This window comes from Ascaphus truei, chromosome 15 (genome assembly GCF_040206685.1).
Source record: "Ascaphus truei isolate aAscTru1 chromosome 15, aAscTru1.hap1, whole genome shotgun sequence".
Taxonomy (NCBI): domain Eukaryota; kingdom Metazoa; phylum Chordata; class Amphibia; order Anura; family Ascaphidae; genus Ascaphus; species Ascaphus truei.
The window spans coordinates 34,321,005-34,337,870 of NC_134497.1; the positions used below are offsets into that span (position 1 = coordinate 34,321,005).

At 40.8% G+C, this 16,866-nt stretch overlaps 1 protein-coding gene across 7 annotated transcripts in view; it reads left to right on the forward strand.

Annotated features, from left to right (window-relative positions):
* Positions 1 to 16,866, forward strand: part of LOC142466796 (uncharacterized) — a 361,893-nt gene that overhangs the window by 15,877 nt on the left and 329,150 nt on the right. Inside the window, exon 3 of one of the 7 annotated variants that reach the window (XR_012788219.1) lies at positions 11,520 to 12,769. The exons of the other annotated variants lie outside the window; for them this stretch is intronic. The gene's annotated coding sequence lies outside the window, so the exon portion shown is untranslated. Of the gene's footprint in view, positions 1 to 11,519; positions 12,770 to 16,866 lie in introns of those variants that run through there. 7 annotated transcript variants of the gene reach the window in all.

Sequence of the window (16,866 nt, forward strand, 5' to 3'; positions counted from 1 at the left end):
CTGTCAGTACGTCCTGAACAGCAATACTGGCTCCCTACCTGTACGGAAGCTGTACGCAAGCATGGAGACTATAGAGCCTGTTACAAATGTGTTATTTACATCAGTTATGCACGTATATGATGATTGCAGTACAGTACATGCATCAATAAGTGGAAAAAAGGTAGGCTTCACTTTAAGTACATTTTCGCTTTACATACATGCTCCGGTCCCATTGCGTACGTTAATGCGGGTATGCCTGTATATATATATATGTGTTTAAAACAGCATGCATTGCTTGAGGATTGGCTTGTGTAATACGAGCTTGAGACAAAAGGTGGCACTGAGTGCTCATTTGCATGTCATTTCCCAGAATCCCTTGCTGCAGTGGAAGCGCTGTATGCTGGGTGACAATGGGGAATGACAGGTTGCAGACCTGTCTAAGACATGCAAATGAACATACAGTAATATTTACAGTGGCTTTATGCTTTACTGTGGAGGGTTTTTGTCACTTTTTTTACCCACCATAACCTAAATGACAGTGGTGATTACCTAGTCCAGTCTCAAACCTGCTTGCCATTAAGACCAGCCTCACACTGATGATACCCATCAAGGTTGAAACATGTATGTGAGTAGGTCTAATGGCTTTGCATCTCATCCCAGCCTCTGTTTAAAAGCTTTGTTTAAAACAGCATGCATTGGCTTGAGGATTGGCTTGTGTAATACGAGCTTGAGACAAAAGGTGGCACTGAGTGCTCATTTGCATGTCATTTCCCAGAATCCCTTGCTGCAGTGGAAGCGCTGTATGCTGGGTGACAATGGAGAAAGACAGGGTTGCAGACATGTCTAAGACATGCAAATGAACATACAGTAATATTTACAGTGGCTATATATATATATATATATATATATATATATATATATATATATATATAAATAAATAAATAAATAGGTTTTACCAGATTGGAGTCCGGAAAAAGAAGAGACAGCACACAGTCCAGTAAGTCCAATAGAACAATATTCAGTATAACATGGCACCACGTCCAACGTCCCTGAGGAAGGTCACGCTTGGTTGATCGAAACGTTGGATGTGGTGCCATGTTATACTGAATATTGTTCTATTGGACTTACTGGACTGTGTGCTGTCTCTTTTTTTTCCGGACTCCAATCTGGTAAAACCTATTTATTTACATGTGCATATGGGACAAGCATCAGCATTTTTTCCATTGTTTACAGTGTGCCAACTGAATGTGATTTATTTATTTTTATATATATATATATATATATATATATATATATACATGTAGAGGTATCAGTACCGTGTTAGCCGAGCTTCAATAATCAAAAAAATAAATAGATGATACCGTTCTGTGGCTAACGAAATGCTTTTATTTGTGCGAGCTTTCGAGATACACTGATCTCTTCTTCCGGCGATGTTACAATGAATGAAGCAAAAGGTAAACTTAATATATATATATATGAAAAAATCACATTCAGTTGGCACACTGTAAACAATGGAAAAAATGCTGATATATATATATATATGGAAACACAAAAAAAAAACCTCTAAAATAGCACTCAGACAAATGTTTGCAAAGAATAAAAGGGGTACTTTAATTAAATTAGAAAAAAATAACAGACATACAAACAACTAACTGGAGAGCCTGCCTGACTAATGAATAATAAAAAAACCCAATGGACAAAAAAAAAAAAAAACAGAAAAACATAGAATGCAACATATAATAATGGACCCAAAAAGAAATAATGCCCTTAAGAACCTAACTTACTGTGGGAACAAAAGTTCCCACAATAAGGCAATATAGACCGGCCGGTCACCACATGTATAAGAGACTATAGAGCATCACAGGTCTACATATATATGCATGAAAAAATTCTTACAGAAAATAACATGAGTGTTATACTGATAGCAGTAAAGAATATCACTAGCAAGGTGTAAACCTATTGCAACTCAGGTAATGCTAGGGCATAGGAGACATACAGGTATGTATATTTAGTGACCCAAATACATGTATTAAAGCAGATGGGAAACAAAAACAGGGAGGGATATAATAACCCAAGATACTCAGCTCCTTGATGTAAAGATACTGCATACAAAGATCAGCACAGCACTGTCCACTGGAAACGTCCATATATATAAGAAAAGAGAAAAAACAGGCGCACACCTAGTGCATTAACATAATAAAAATTGTATTTCAAGGAACATAAAATCTTTCAAATGCCCACTCACAAAGGTACAGGGTCGTGGTTAGATTGCGGCCGCCATTTGCCCACGAACATTGCTGCTACTTGCTGTCAGAAACTGGTTCTCGTGTGTACCACACAGCCCCAACATCAATACAGAGGACTTCCAAGGCATTGCTTTCCGGAGGGACCTCTTTTGCTGAACACTGAGTGCGAGTTATTCCGTTTCCGGTTTCGGCTGCACGAAGGAGGGTCACGTGACGACGCCATTGCCCTGAGCCGGACTGTGAGGTTGTAGAATGTAGAGGGTAAATGGAGACACACAGAGACACACACACACACACAGAGACAGCCCCCTCCCCTAATACCCACCCCCCCGCTCTAAAAAAATAGCAGGACACCGATCGCTCATGCGACTGTACCACACCAAACTCTCTCACAACAGCTCCATGCAGCACTGCCTACCTCTGGCATAATGAACCTGCTATGTATCTTAACTTTTTTCTTTCTCCTGGCCTCATGGAGATATTACTCACTCTATACACTACAAACTCCTCCCTCCTGGCCTACACCCAACATCACCATACATCCTGGACTACGCAAAAGCCTTGCACTATCTACTGAATGTTGGTGGAGAACTCTAAAAACCAGCACACCAACCGCTGCTCACTCTAATGGCAAACACCACAAATTTACAACTTGCAAACAACTATCCAAATTTCTACTCATACTATTACTCTCTTTAGCAGGTGATATTGAACCTAACCCAGGTCCTCCCATTTCAGCTCTGTCCCATGCCCCTGAGAATTCCACCTTTAAATTCCAAAAAGGGCTATCTGTCGCCCATATAAATATCCGGAGCCTGCTGCCCAAATTGGACGAACTAAGGGCATGTTGCCTTATGCATAAACCCAAAACCATCATTCTTACAGAAACATGGCTAACCCCTAAAACCCCTGATGCAAATATCACCATTCAGGGATACTCCATTTTTAGGAGAGATAGGTCAAAGAGAGGAGGAGGGGTGTTATTTTATATTGCAGACACCTTACAATTTACACTGTTAAATTGCCCCCCAAGCCCACCCTCTTCTGAAATTCTAGTTGGCAAAATCTGCTTCCCATTTTTCTAAGCCCATCTTGCTCGCTGGCATCTACTGCACCCCTAAAGCCCCTCTACAATCCTTGACTGATATCACCCAGTTTCTTGGCTCAATTTCCTCTCTGAATGATAAGAGTGAGCTGCTAGTTCTTGGGGATTTCAACTTCAATTGGCTTGACCCTAAAAACCATAAAATCCAGATACAACTCAGGTCACTTAACTTATCACAACTCATTTCCCAACCCACACGGACAAACCTGAAATCGCATAACCATTCCTTGCTAGACTGGATTCTCTCCTCAAACCCCAGCAGAATCCAATCCTCTGGCATCCTTCCCGATATTTTCAGTGACCATGCAATAGTGTACTGTGTAAGGAAACTTAAACCGCCCCACTCAAGCCCTAAAGTTCTCCTCACTAAAACATTTAAAAACTTTAACCCACAACAGTTTCTGGATGACCTTACCAACTGCCTATGGCACAGAATCGATTTACTTCCCGACCCTGATTCTGCGCTCGACTATTTTCAATCCGAGTTCTTAAAACTCTGCGATACCCATGCTCCACTACGCAAAATAAGGGTACGGGGGGCCCACCTTCGATGGGTTACAACTGACCTTATTGCACTCTACCAGCTCAGGGATACCTTGTGGAAAAGCTACAAAGTAACTGGCACTACCAAGGATCTCATTCACAACAGATGCCTGCGGAACATGTGCACAAGGCAAACAAGGAATGCAAAAGGACAATATTACTCTGACAATTTCCACCAAAATACATCAAACCCAGCTAACTTCTGGAAGGTTATCAACAATATATTCCAGCCTCCTAACCATCAACAACCAAGTAAAATCACTAAGGTGGATATTACTCTGACAAAGCCTACTGACATTGCAAATGCATTCAATGATTACTTTGTGGGGTGTGCCACTAACTTATTAGTGAAACGCAGCCAAACCACAAACCTGAATCTCATCCTGGGAGTACCCACATAGCTCCACCCCCTCCCAACACTGCCCACAATTTTCAATTTGGCCCAGTATCTGAAGGAGATTACACAAGCACTCCTCAAACTAAAACTAAGCAATTACTATACCAAGACAAATTTCCCTAGCCAATTCCAATTTGGCTTTTGTCCCAAACACTCCACCATAACTACCCTGCTAAAAGTTTGCAATGAAATCCAGTGTGGAATGGAACGGGGACAACTCACTGGTGCAGTATTCCAAGATTTTGCAAAGGCTTTTGATACAGTTGATCATGCTATCCTGCTTAACAAACTCCAGAGCTCTGGAATAGGGAAGCATTCTTTAAACTGGTTTTAGTCCTACCTATCAGGAAGATCCCAATATGTGTCCATCTCAGGCTATAACTCCAACCCCCTGGATATCACCTGTGGTGTCCCACAAGGCTCTGGGGCCCCTTCTCTTCTCGGTGTTCATTAATGATCTTCCCACAGCTTGTAAGGAAGCCTCAATACACATGTATGCAGATGACACAATCCTATATGCACACAGCCATAGCCTCTCTGACCTTCAACACATACTTCAGTCTGACTTTTTGAGACTCAAAAACTGTATTTCCCAAAACAAACTGTTTTTAAACACTGGCAAGACTAGCAATGGTATTTGGGACCAAGACTAAATTTTTAAAGCTTCCAGCGACTGAGCTCCTGATTAGAACCAACGCTAACATCACCCTAACCCCTGTCACTAGTTTTAAATACCTGGGCTTATGGTTTACTCCCACTTAACATTCGGGATGCACATTGATACCCTGACAACCAAGACCTATGCCAAACTAGGGGTACTTTACAGGAACAAATCCTCCCTAAGTCTCCTGGTCAGAAAGCGTATCGCACAGCAGATGCTAATGCCAATTATAGACTATGGAAACATAGTATATGGCTCTGTACCTCAAACTCACCTTAGCAAACTTGACACCCTCTACAATTCAATTTGTCGTTTGTTCTCCAATGCAACTATAACACACATCACTGCGAAATGCTCAAAGAACTAGATTGGTCATCTGTCGAGTCTAGGCGCAAAGTTCACCTTTCCTGTCTTGCTTTCAAATTCTTTATGGGCAAGCTACCCAGCTACCTGAACAAGCTCCTCACCCCTGTTCATGGTCCCAAGGCTCAACAAAGTATCCGGCCGTGCACCCCAAAACTGGAACAACCTACCAGAGACTCTCACTTCCACCACCAGTTTAAGTTCTTTCAAATCTAAGGCTATCTCACATTTTAATCTGGTTTGTAACTGTTTCATACGCCCATAATATATATTTTCTTTAACTGTGCATGCAATGTCTTGTATATAATGTATACCCTATTCATTTATTTATGTAACTGTATTTGTAACTATGTATTATTTGTCTTAAAGCTGCAGTTCAGTCAATATCAGTCAATATCCTGCATGTGTGTTTTTTTAAATAAATCAGTTCTGTAGTAAGAAAAAATACTTTTAGCATTTTCTGTTTTTAAAAAAACTACTTTGAAAGACCAATTTTCTTGTATTCTATTTTAACAGCCATTTGCTAAGGCACTGCCCCTTCATGTCCTGTCACAAGCCCTGGCACACCCCTTTGTCAGCCCTGCCCTCCCTCTAGCACATGTCCGTGCAAGATTGCTCATGAATATTCATGAGCTTCCACTGACAAGCAGAATATAAACAGATCCCTTCACTAATTATGTCACCAAATTTTGACCAATCAATACGTGGAGAACGAATTGACCTGCAGCTATACTGTTCTTTAGGTAATTAGAGATTGCACACATAAAACTATTGAAGTAAAAAAAAAATATAAAAAAAAAAAAAAAGACTGAACTGCAGCTTTAACTCTGTGCCCAGGACATACTTGAAAACGAGAGGTAACTCTCAATGTATTACTTCCTAGTAACATATTTAATAAATAAATAAATCAAAGGGTGGGCCCACTCCCAATGCTTCACACAAAAACAAAGGGACACACACACAGTTACACACCCACACAAAGTCACAGCCACACACACACAGTCACGCACAATTCACAGTTAGTATAAATGTAGACGTGCAAAAGCTCAAACGGAGTGGGGAGTGTCAAGCACGTGCGTTCTATGTCAAACTTCTTTGTATTTTCTCACTGAAATTGTGTTTGGATTTTAAATAAATGGAATGAAGGTAGTGCACGCACTCAAACAAAAAGGGTGAAAGTGGGGTACTTAACCGCCGGTGTGCTGGTTCTGGGGAGCTCCTGATGTCCCAAATAGATCTACTGAAGAAGAAGAATCAGGCACACGGTCTTAATCATCAAATGAAAAGGGGTTTAATGTGCCAAGGAATCCAACGTTTCGGCAGTAATTCTGCCTTTCTCAAGGTGTAGGCTACTAAATAAAAGTGAACAGCAAATATATATACACATAACAGTACATGCCCCCTTTGATACTCAGCCCTCCATGCTCAGCTCCACGACGTAGACGCCCACGTGGTGATGTCGGCGCCAGCGTGGCGCTCCGTGATGATATCAGACGTTGTCATGCATATCCCTGGTAGCACAGAGAAAAAAAGCTGTATGGTGCTCAAACAAAGATCAGTAGCTTATAAAAGCACATTATGAGTACAATGAATATCCACTGTGCAAATCCTTGAAGTATCACACATGAATGTATAGACCAATTGTCAAATAATGGCTACACCACTATCCACTGTTAATCGAATAGCTGGAAAGAGTTCCACTTCTTGAATGCTAAAAACTCCCACTGGCTAGTGTCCAGACATACAAGCATCGATGTGGACAAATGATAGGGTGTACAAGAGTAATATAACTCACATCTGTGTGATGTTCCTACACAGGTGTGTGCTTCCGTTTCTCCACGAAATCCAAACAGGCAGGCAAAGGAAAGTTGGAGCACCACTATGAACAGTAGAAAAAGGAAGAAAAAACTGCAAGAGAGTGTGTCCCATAAATAAAAACATTTAATGGATCAGAGCATCAGCTACAAAAATGAGCCCACCGGCCCCCACCAACGCGTTTCGAGCGACACGCTCTTTATCAAGGTGCATACTGATCCTCACTTACCAAGTACCTGATATACCTGCATTTTCCCGCCATCTGTTCCTCTCTGTCTGCTGGCTGAACACGTCATGAATAACGCGCCATCCGCGACACGGGGTGGTGACGTCAGCGCGTCAATACACGTATACAGACAAACAAAAACTTTATTAACACGAAAACAAAACATAATCCCCACAAGAAAAACTTGCTTGATAACAAAGACCTGGCAGTGTACAATGCCTTTATCTCAACAACCATTAAAAACAGAACAATACATAAACAAAACAGGTCAAAATGATAATAATCAATAAGAAAGAAAGAGAAAAAAAAAGATATAAACTAAGGACCATAAAGAAAAAATTTGAATTGAGAAGCATCTTGTAATGAACAATTAGACCCCAATATTCTCAAATTGGAAAAAGAATAAAAAACATAATTTAGACAAATGATAAAAAATATATATCACAATCATAAATAATAATAGAGAATACAGGGTCAAAATCGTTCAGATCATATCTATGTAGTTGATGCATTAAAGAAATCGAGAGTGAGATATTGGATATGAACATAAAAAATAAAAATTGTTAAATAACATGATTTGATAACCTTATAATCATGTAATTATTTTATCAATACCATTTATACAAATCTATATAAAAAATATAATAAGAATGGTATTGAATATCCATAGTACCTATCACTGAGAGAGAAATATACCAACAAGAATTATATATGATTTGTACATACTTAGTATTCAGAACAGGAAATATGTAACCCTTATACAATTTATCCGATATTCTGTCAGTTTAATGCAAAAATGGGCTCAGATACCAATCTGAGTTTAAACCATTTGGTATTCTGATATTTAAGGTGAATATCCAGTAAAGTTCCCTTTTGTCTAATAATTCCATTATATTGCCTCTAATCAGGTTTGGGACATGTTCTATTCTTCTATATCTAAGTTTATTAACACTTCCAAATTTACAATTAGTGAAATGTTGGGCAACTGGATGAGGAAGAGATCCTAACTTGATTAATCTAATGTGTTCCCTCATTCTAGCCTTTAAGGCTCGGGTAGTGCGTCCCACATATTGCCTACTACATCCACAGGCCAAAGGATAGATTGTGAATGTGGTATTGTAGATGGGGGTTAACAACCGCTGGATAACTGAGTCAGAATCAGAGTTTCTTACTATGCCACATCCTAAATGCCCTGTGTTTTACACATTACCTAAAATTCCTAAGGGCCTGACTCCCCCTCCAGGCCGACCAATAATAGCTGCCATTAATTTACTCAATCAACCCCTTGCTATATTTGTAGACACGTATTTATAACCTATCGCACAAACGGCCAAGTCATACATCAAGGACACATTCGACTTTCTTGACAAACTCAAACATATACCACATAATGGTCACAACAACATCATGGTAAATTTAGATGCGTCTAGCCTCTACACGATCATACCACACGAAGAAGGCCTAGATATAGTCAGGTCTGCTCTCACTACTCATTATAGGGATACTATCCCTACGGAATACATTATGCTGATTTTACATTTCATTCTGTACAAAAACTACTTTAGATTTGAGAACGATTTTTTCCTACAAATCAAAGGGACAGCTATAGGCAGTAACATGGCCCCTTGGATATGCCAATATATTTATGGCACACTTTGAAGAAGAGTACATCTACAAATCAGAGTTTTTTGTTCATATCTTGAGCTACCATAGGTATATTGATGGCCTGTTCTTTGTGTGGACTGGGACTGAGGATCAGTTATTATTGTTTTTTGAATATCTTAATGATCTTAATTCACCAGTGCGCCTCACAAAAACATGGGGTACACAGCAGCTTGCCTTTTTAGATGTCCTTATTACTCAAATTGACGGTGAGTTACATACCGACTTATACAGAAAGAGTACTGATAGGAATGCTACTTTAAGAGCAGACAGTCACCATCCTCCCTCACTTATTGATGCATTACCATTCTCTCAGAAAGTCTGTGTCTGTAATATCACAAGCAGAGAGGATAAAATCAAACCAGCCCTAGGAGATCTATACAACAGATTCCTGGCCAGGGGATATCCTCCAGCTGTGCTGGACAAGTCACTGAGCAAAGAGGTAAGTGCTATCAAAAGAAAAAAGGAGGATAGACTTGTCTTTACGACCACCTACAGCCAAGCTGGTGGTTTTGTAAAATCTACCATTCTTAAGCATGGGCACATCTTACAAAATGATGACATACTTTCTGCAAGTTGCTGTGTACCCCCTATGGTTGCCTTCAAAAGAGGAAAAAACTTGGCTGACAGTCTGATACATGCAGACAATGAGGGTAATTATAAAACCCCTCATTTTCTGATGGGAGGCAGGCCAGGTAAATACAGGTGTTTAAGTTGCTCGGTCTGCAAAAGCCTTATTACAGGTAATGTGTTCTGTCACCCCAACAGTGGTAAAAAGATCATAATTAAAGACAGAATGACGTGTAGATCAGATCATGTTGTGTACATAATAAAATGCCCATGTGGCCTACTCTATGTGGGAAAAACTATCAGAATGCTTAAAACCAGATTTATAGAGCATAAAAGTGTTATTAGAAAAGGTACGGACCCATCTGTGCTAGTACAACACTGTGTGGAGCACAATCATAACGTCTCATCCCTGCGCGTTATGGGTATTGAGTCAGTGGCGCCCAGAAAAGGCACTCCTGACAGGGAGACATTTTTGCTGAGACGAGAAGCATTCTGGATTCACACATTGAACACCAGTAATGGAACAGGACTCAATGATCAACAGAATTTGAGATGATTTCTTAACAGAAGATAATTTTTCTTTATTTACAGGCACCTTTGATCTGGTACCTATCATGGTACCTATCATGGTACCCCATCCAATTCTAGTCTAATGGGGGAGATCGCTGCGCATCTTTTTTTTCCCCTCCCCTCCTTTCCCCCACCCACCTCCACTTATATATGCAAAAAATATATTTTGGTGTACTGCTCATCTATATGATATAAGCATATTTATTATACTTGGAACTGTATAGTATTATGGAATACAGCATCATGCAGCTCATGGTCCATTGTTTTTATTACATAGGTATATGGTTTCATTGTCACTAAGTGACGTCATCAGGGGGCGTCGGGCTGACGTCACCCTAGGGGCGTGTCAACTGGTGTGTGGTGTGGCAGTGTTCTTTTCCTTAGGCCTGGGACCCGCTGCGCCCAGCGTTCCCCACCAGCAGGGGAATCCTCCCGAGCCTGTCCCAGTCCCCCCTCAAGGCACAGCTCACTACACGCTGTGACGCGTCAGCCGCTAGGGGATTCAAGAGAATTGTAATCCCTAGCCTCGACGTGGTGTGGCTGTGAGCCAATGAGAAGGGGAGGCTTCGGGAGGAGGGGAGGCTTCGGGGAGCGGGGAGAAGAGTGTGGAGGGAAAGCAGTGTGAGTGCCTGTCTGTGTGTGTGTGTGTGTGTGTCTGAGTGCCTATCTGTGTTTGTGTATGTGTGTGTCTGAGTGCGTGAGTGCCTGCGTGTGTGTGTGTGCATGAGTGTGTGGTTGTGTGTAGGTGTAGGGCAGCCCGCAGCATCGCCCGAGGAGGGGGGGAGGTAGCGGGTCCCTCCGCTTAAACCACGCCCATCCCACTCCAGCCCCGGCTCCCGCTCCCTACAGACCGCATATCTCGGTCTGTGTCTGTCAGCGCCCTGCCTGTCTGCAGTGCGGGCGCGCTGACTGAGGGAGCGGGGCCTTAGCCTTAGGCAGCTCTGTGCTGTGCTACCAGAGATATGCATAACCACTTCTGACGTCATCACGGAGCGCCGCGTCGACGTCGTGGAGCTGAGCAGAGAGGGGTAAGTATCAGAGGGGGCATGTATTGGTGTGTGTGTATATATATTTGCTGTTCACTTGTATTTGGTAGCCTACACCTTGAGAAAGGCAGTATTACTGCCGAAACGGTGGATTCCTTGGCACATTAAACCCCTTTTCATTTGATGATTAAGACTGTGTGCCTGATTCTTCTTCTTCACTGGATTTTAAATAAAAACATCACCATCATAAATACAATTTCTGTGGCAAAACAGTGACAAAAGACAAAGACGTTTCACTTAAAATGCACGTGTTTGGCACGCACACACTTTTTTTGGATAACTAATTCCTCATTTCAAGTAATTTTCTAATTATGTATTTTTTTTTGTCTTGTCTAGTACAAAGCTAAGCATCAATAATCCACCCATGTCAACACTACAAGGTTGCTTTTAACAGTCAGGATTACCTCCTCAAACATCTGAAGTTAAAACATCCAAATGAGTATATGGAAAAGATGAGGACAAAACAATCTTGCAACATTCCAATAAATATGACGGAAAATGCATCTTTCAACCAGTCAAGGCAATTAATAAACAATGTAACTGCTTCTCATTCCAAAAAATATATATTTGCAGCTGCCACAGGAAAAGATCTTGCAGAAAGTGGGAAGAGTCTGACTTGGTTATCAGACCAGAACCTACAGAAGAGAACACAGACCGAGGAGAGACCGCATGTATGTGGGGAATGTGGGAAGGGATTTAGGGCCTCATGCAGTAAGCGTTGATAAGGGAAATATGGCCATGTTATAGCCAAAATTGGGTTTGAGATTCAGTAAGCGCCGATAAGTGCTTCATATCGCCAGGTTTCGGAGCCGATAATTTGGTTATGGCCAGTCGCCTGCCGATAAGCCTGTTTTCGACACTGATCGCCACTTTTTTAAATCGGCTGGATTCAACAAAAAAAAACAGCTTATCGGGGCTGATCGGCACTACGAAATTGAGATGTTATGGCCGATTTCTCCCGCCAACTAAAGTTGGCATTTTGGACGGGGGAACGATCGCTAAGGCTGCCGGAACGGCACTTAGAAAAAAAAAATCTTCTGTACATCAATGGAAGTCAATGGAGCGGGGACGTATAACAGTATAGTACTGTTTACGTTTCATTGCTCACAATACAAGGGGGATTTGCATTACAGTGTGGGGGCATTCCCTGCATTGTGTCACAGCTGATGTGTCTTATTTGCATAACATTCGACTTTTACATGTTTTCAGCATTTGCGGGTCACATTACTCATCATGTGATGATGTGGCAAGGGAAAATACTATACTACACTCTTAAAGGAGAACCTCACATCATATCACACATTTTACTCAACTCAGCGTCAATTATTTACATGATGTCACACATGTCACACATGTCACACATACACAGTATATTCATCTTCCTTTACATTACACAATGCTTGTAATGTGACACGCATCTTTAAACGTTCATGTACATCTGTCTTCTCATGTTTACATATACTTTTGGGTCCTCCCTATTTTCATGACGTCACTTATTGGACGCTCAATCACATTGCATGTTTACATTGTAACCGTTGCATTACAAGCACTTCAACCTAACTTATACACACATGTACAGTAATTCATCATTGGGACACCTTGTAAACTCATTCTATACCAACTATCCTCCTTACACAAATGCATGCATATGCACACGACTATTCATTGTTGCCAACATGTCACAATAACATGGATAATTACACATGTTACACAAAACTTTTCCCACGTCAATCTCAGCCTTTTTGTCTCATTACATGACTGACTCTTGCGTTCACAAGTGTTACATGCATTGCACATGCAACTATTTATTTGCAAGCAATCTTTGTACAAAGCTTCACGTCACATCATTGCCAAATATCATCATTCCCTGCAGAATACACACAACAAATACTTAGAACAACAAGTGCACACAGCTTGCCACAGAAGTACTTTATTATGTTAATGTAACACCTTGCATTTTACTATGTCACCTGACATCATCACATACCTATTTAAAGGACGCACATTACCTGCTCATTCACAGCTACTCATTTCAAAATGTTGAGATTGTTTAGGAGACGGAGGAACATTCTTTTCTATGACATGCTTGATGATGAAGACAATCATATAGGGCAAGGGAGGGACACACCGAGGGACAGTGACAGTGACGCGGATACGACAGGGACAGGGAGAGGGACAGGCCGAGGGACAGGTAGAGGGACAGGAGATCAGAGGAGAAGACAGAGGAGACAACTTGTGCCTCGTCCGCGTCTGTACAGGGAGAGAACCCTGTTAGATGGGATGAGTGAGGAGGAGATTGTAAGTCGCTATCGTTTGAGTTCAGCAGCAATCTTAGCTCTTTATGAGGAGATAAGGGGGGATTTAGATTTTTTCACAGCCAGAGGTCGTGCAGTCCCTGGGCTTGTTAAAATGCTGTGCTCATTACATTATCTTGCTTCCGCGTCATACCAGACAACTGTGGGCATAGTGGGCGGGGTCTCGCAATCTACATTCTCGCGGGCCTTGACCCAGTTTCTCTATGCACTCAATAGACGCGCTAGGAATTATATTCATTTTCCTACAGAGGCGACAGAGTGGCTGGAAGTCAGGACTGGCTTTTATAATATAGCAGGGATACCATGTGTGCTGGGTGCAATCGATTGCACACATGTTGCTTTGATTGCACCTAGTCAGAGTGAGCATGTGTACCGCAATCGGAAGCACTACCATTCACTCAATGTACAGGTGGTATGTGATGCCACGATGAGGATAATGCATGTGGTACCCAAGTTCCCTGGTTCCAGTCACGATTCCTCTATCCTGAGGAACTCTTCAGTCTTCCATGCGTTCGAAGAGGGACATTTTGAACCTGGTTGGCTGCTGGGTGAGTACATATTTACATGTTCTAACACAAAACACATGTTGATTTAGGAATGTTGGCATTGTACAATTTGATCACTAATGTCAGCTTATGTGTGCTCCATTCATTATAGGTGACTCAGGATACGGAATTAGGCCGTGGCTCTTGACTCCGGTGCTAAACCCTCAAACTGAAGCAGAGGACAGGTACAATGCAGCCCATATATCTACAAGATCTGTTATAGAGAGGACATTTGGCCTACTCAAGACCAGGTTTAGGTGTCTGGACAGAACTGGTGGGGCTCTTCTATACAAGCCTCAAAAAGTGTCTGATATTATCCTTGCCTGTTGCATTTTGCACAATGTTGCACTCAGGCACAATGTACAGTCAGACCTAGCTGAGGCTTTGGTAGACGAGCATCCCACCCATGTAGCTGCTGAAAATGAACAAACAGCCAGTGGTGGCCAGACACGACAGAATCTCATCAATTCATTTTTTTCTTGTAAGTACAAACTCATATGTTCCTAGTACTACTTTTATAGTTTAATTATGTTATATTAACAATAATGTTTCTTTATATAACCTTCTGTTAGGACACAGATGAATATGGGTTGCACACCTTTCTTTTCTCTGCTGTGTGCACAAAGGGATGTGGCACCGGTATGTTATTGTTGCACAGGTTATATAATCCCTCTTCAATTGTACTTTAGTTGTGTGTATGTGAATACAACTTGGGTAACAAAGCAATAATATTTTAGCATTGTGTTATTCCTTATGCTAAGACAAAACACATATTATGCCCATAATCATTCATGCTTCTAGTATGCTTACATACAATGTTATTGGTGCAGTGTAACATGTACATCCATATGATGTGTACACCAGGCTGATTTACATTTTGAATGTCATGAAATATACATGGTGTTGTACATTTAACACCAAATACACACTTTGCTGTGTTGTTTACGGTACTGAAGATGGCATGTCAATGTTTGCAATTTATATATTGTTCCTTTGCATTATAGGTATATCTCCAGTATGACTGATCATGGTATGTATATTTGCTGACATCTCTCATAAGATGTGCCTACCTCAATCTTCCTATAATTATTGGAACTAAAAACCCAACATATTGGTTTAAACACAAATGTTACATATATGTACTTTCTGTATCATGTATATGCATTTAGCTACTCTTGAGCTTTCATGTGCATTGTATTACAAAATGATTACTCACATTTCATCACATTTTATGTATGTTTCCTTATAATTTCCATTAATGTAATATAGAGGTGGTTGGAGAAAAGGGGATAACTGTACTTATTTGTTTACTTACGGGAGCACATTCATCACTAGCATAGACACACTTTTTAAGACAACTGTTTGTGTCTCTATCAATTGGTGTAGGATCCATGTATAACACCGACAAATGATAACACCAGCTTTATTATGGTAGCTTATATCATCATATTGACTATACTATGTATTTCTAAACGATTAATAAACACAGTAAACTATAGTTAGTTAGGTTAATGAAATATACACAGAAACGTACTTCATAACATGATGGTGATGTCATATTCAGAACATCATGCATTGGAGGGGACCATAACATCTGGCCAGTAACATTATTTGCTACAGTCCCAAACCATTTTATCTACATACCCATGTAACAAGAGATTTTAAAAATAAATGGCTACTTGGTTGTAAGTGTCCTTTACATTGGGAGAAGGAGTGGCTCAGTGAGTAAAGACACACACTGGCACTGATAGTTTGAAGCAGGGGAGTCTGGTTCAATTCCCGGTGTGGGCTCCTTGTGACCTTGGCCAAGTCACTTTATCTCCCTGTGCCTCATGCGGCAAAAAAACATTTGTACGTTCCACGGGCCAGGGACCTCAGGCTGAAACATGTGTCTGTAAATCGCTGCGTACAACTAGCAGCCCTATACATGAACATGCTCATATTATTATTATTATTGTTACATAGTTTCGACAGTCATACGTTCCATTACATATTAGAATACACAAATGTGTTAGCAGAGTGGGAATGGTTGTTATATATAAAACACACCATGTCATAAAATGTTAGTAGTCATTAAAGAACACTCAATAAAAATTCATGAGGCACTCTTTTGCAACATCATTATGTTAATTAAGTGCTTATGCAATATAGGCATAAGGGTATCACATTTTTAATTGTTTGTTAATAAGCGCTGCAAGCAATATAAAATTAGTTCCATATGTAGTATAGTAGTCGGTGGCTCCTCCTCACAATCATCTCATATAAAGGTAGACTCTTCTGAAATCATACATTGATCCGATTGTATCTTCCCCGACATCTCTGAAATACAGCAAACACATGATGGTCAAAGATGGCACCTTACTAGATATGCATCCGTGACAACGCGTTACGCAGCTCTATATGATTGTGTACATACACACGTCAGTCACTTATATGTTAGAAGTAAAACTGTTCATCAGTATGTAATGTTTCTTTAAATTTGTAGCAGGCATAACTATGTATAAGAAGTGAACGTTGCCTGTATACTGAAAGATGTGCGCGCACATCTTTGTGTGCGCACGCACTTCACGCTTGGCTCCACTAACTGTTAGCGCATGCGCAAAACAAAGCGTACGTTGTGCGTTCAATACATGTTGAAAATACCAGTAAACATAACATCTTTATTTCAAATACAATGAAGACGAAACTACATTCGTTCTAAACGAGTACATCTGTATTCTTTTTAAACAGACGTGTTTGAACAGAAAGCACGGCCGATAACACAATGCGCAAATGCAATACGTGTGACGTCATGTTAAGCCAGCGTGAAACGCACGCTAACAC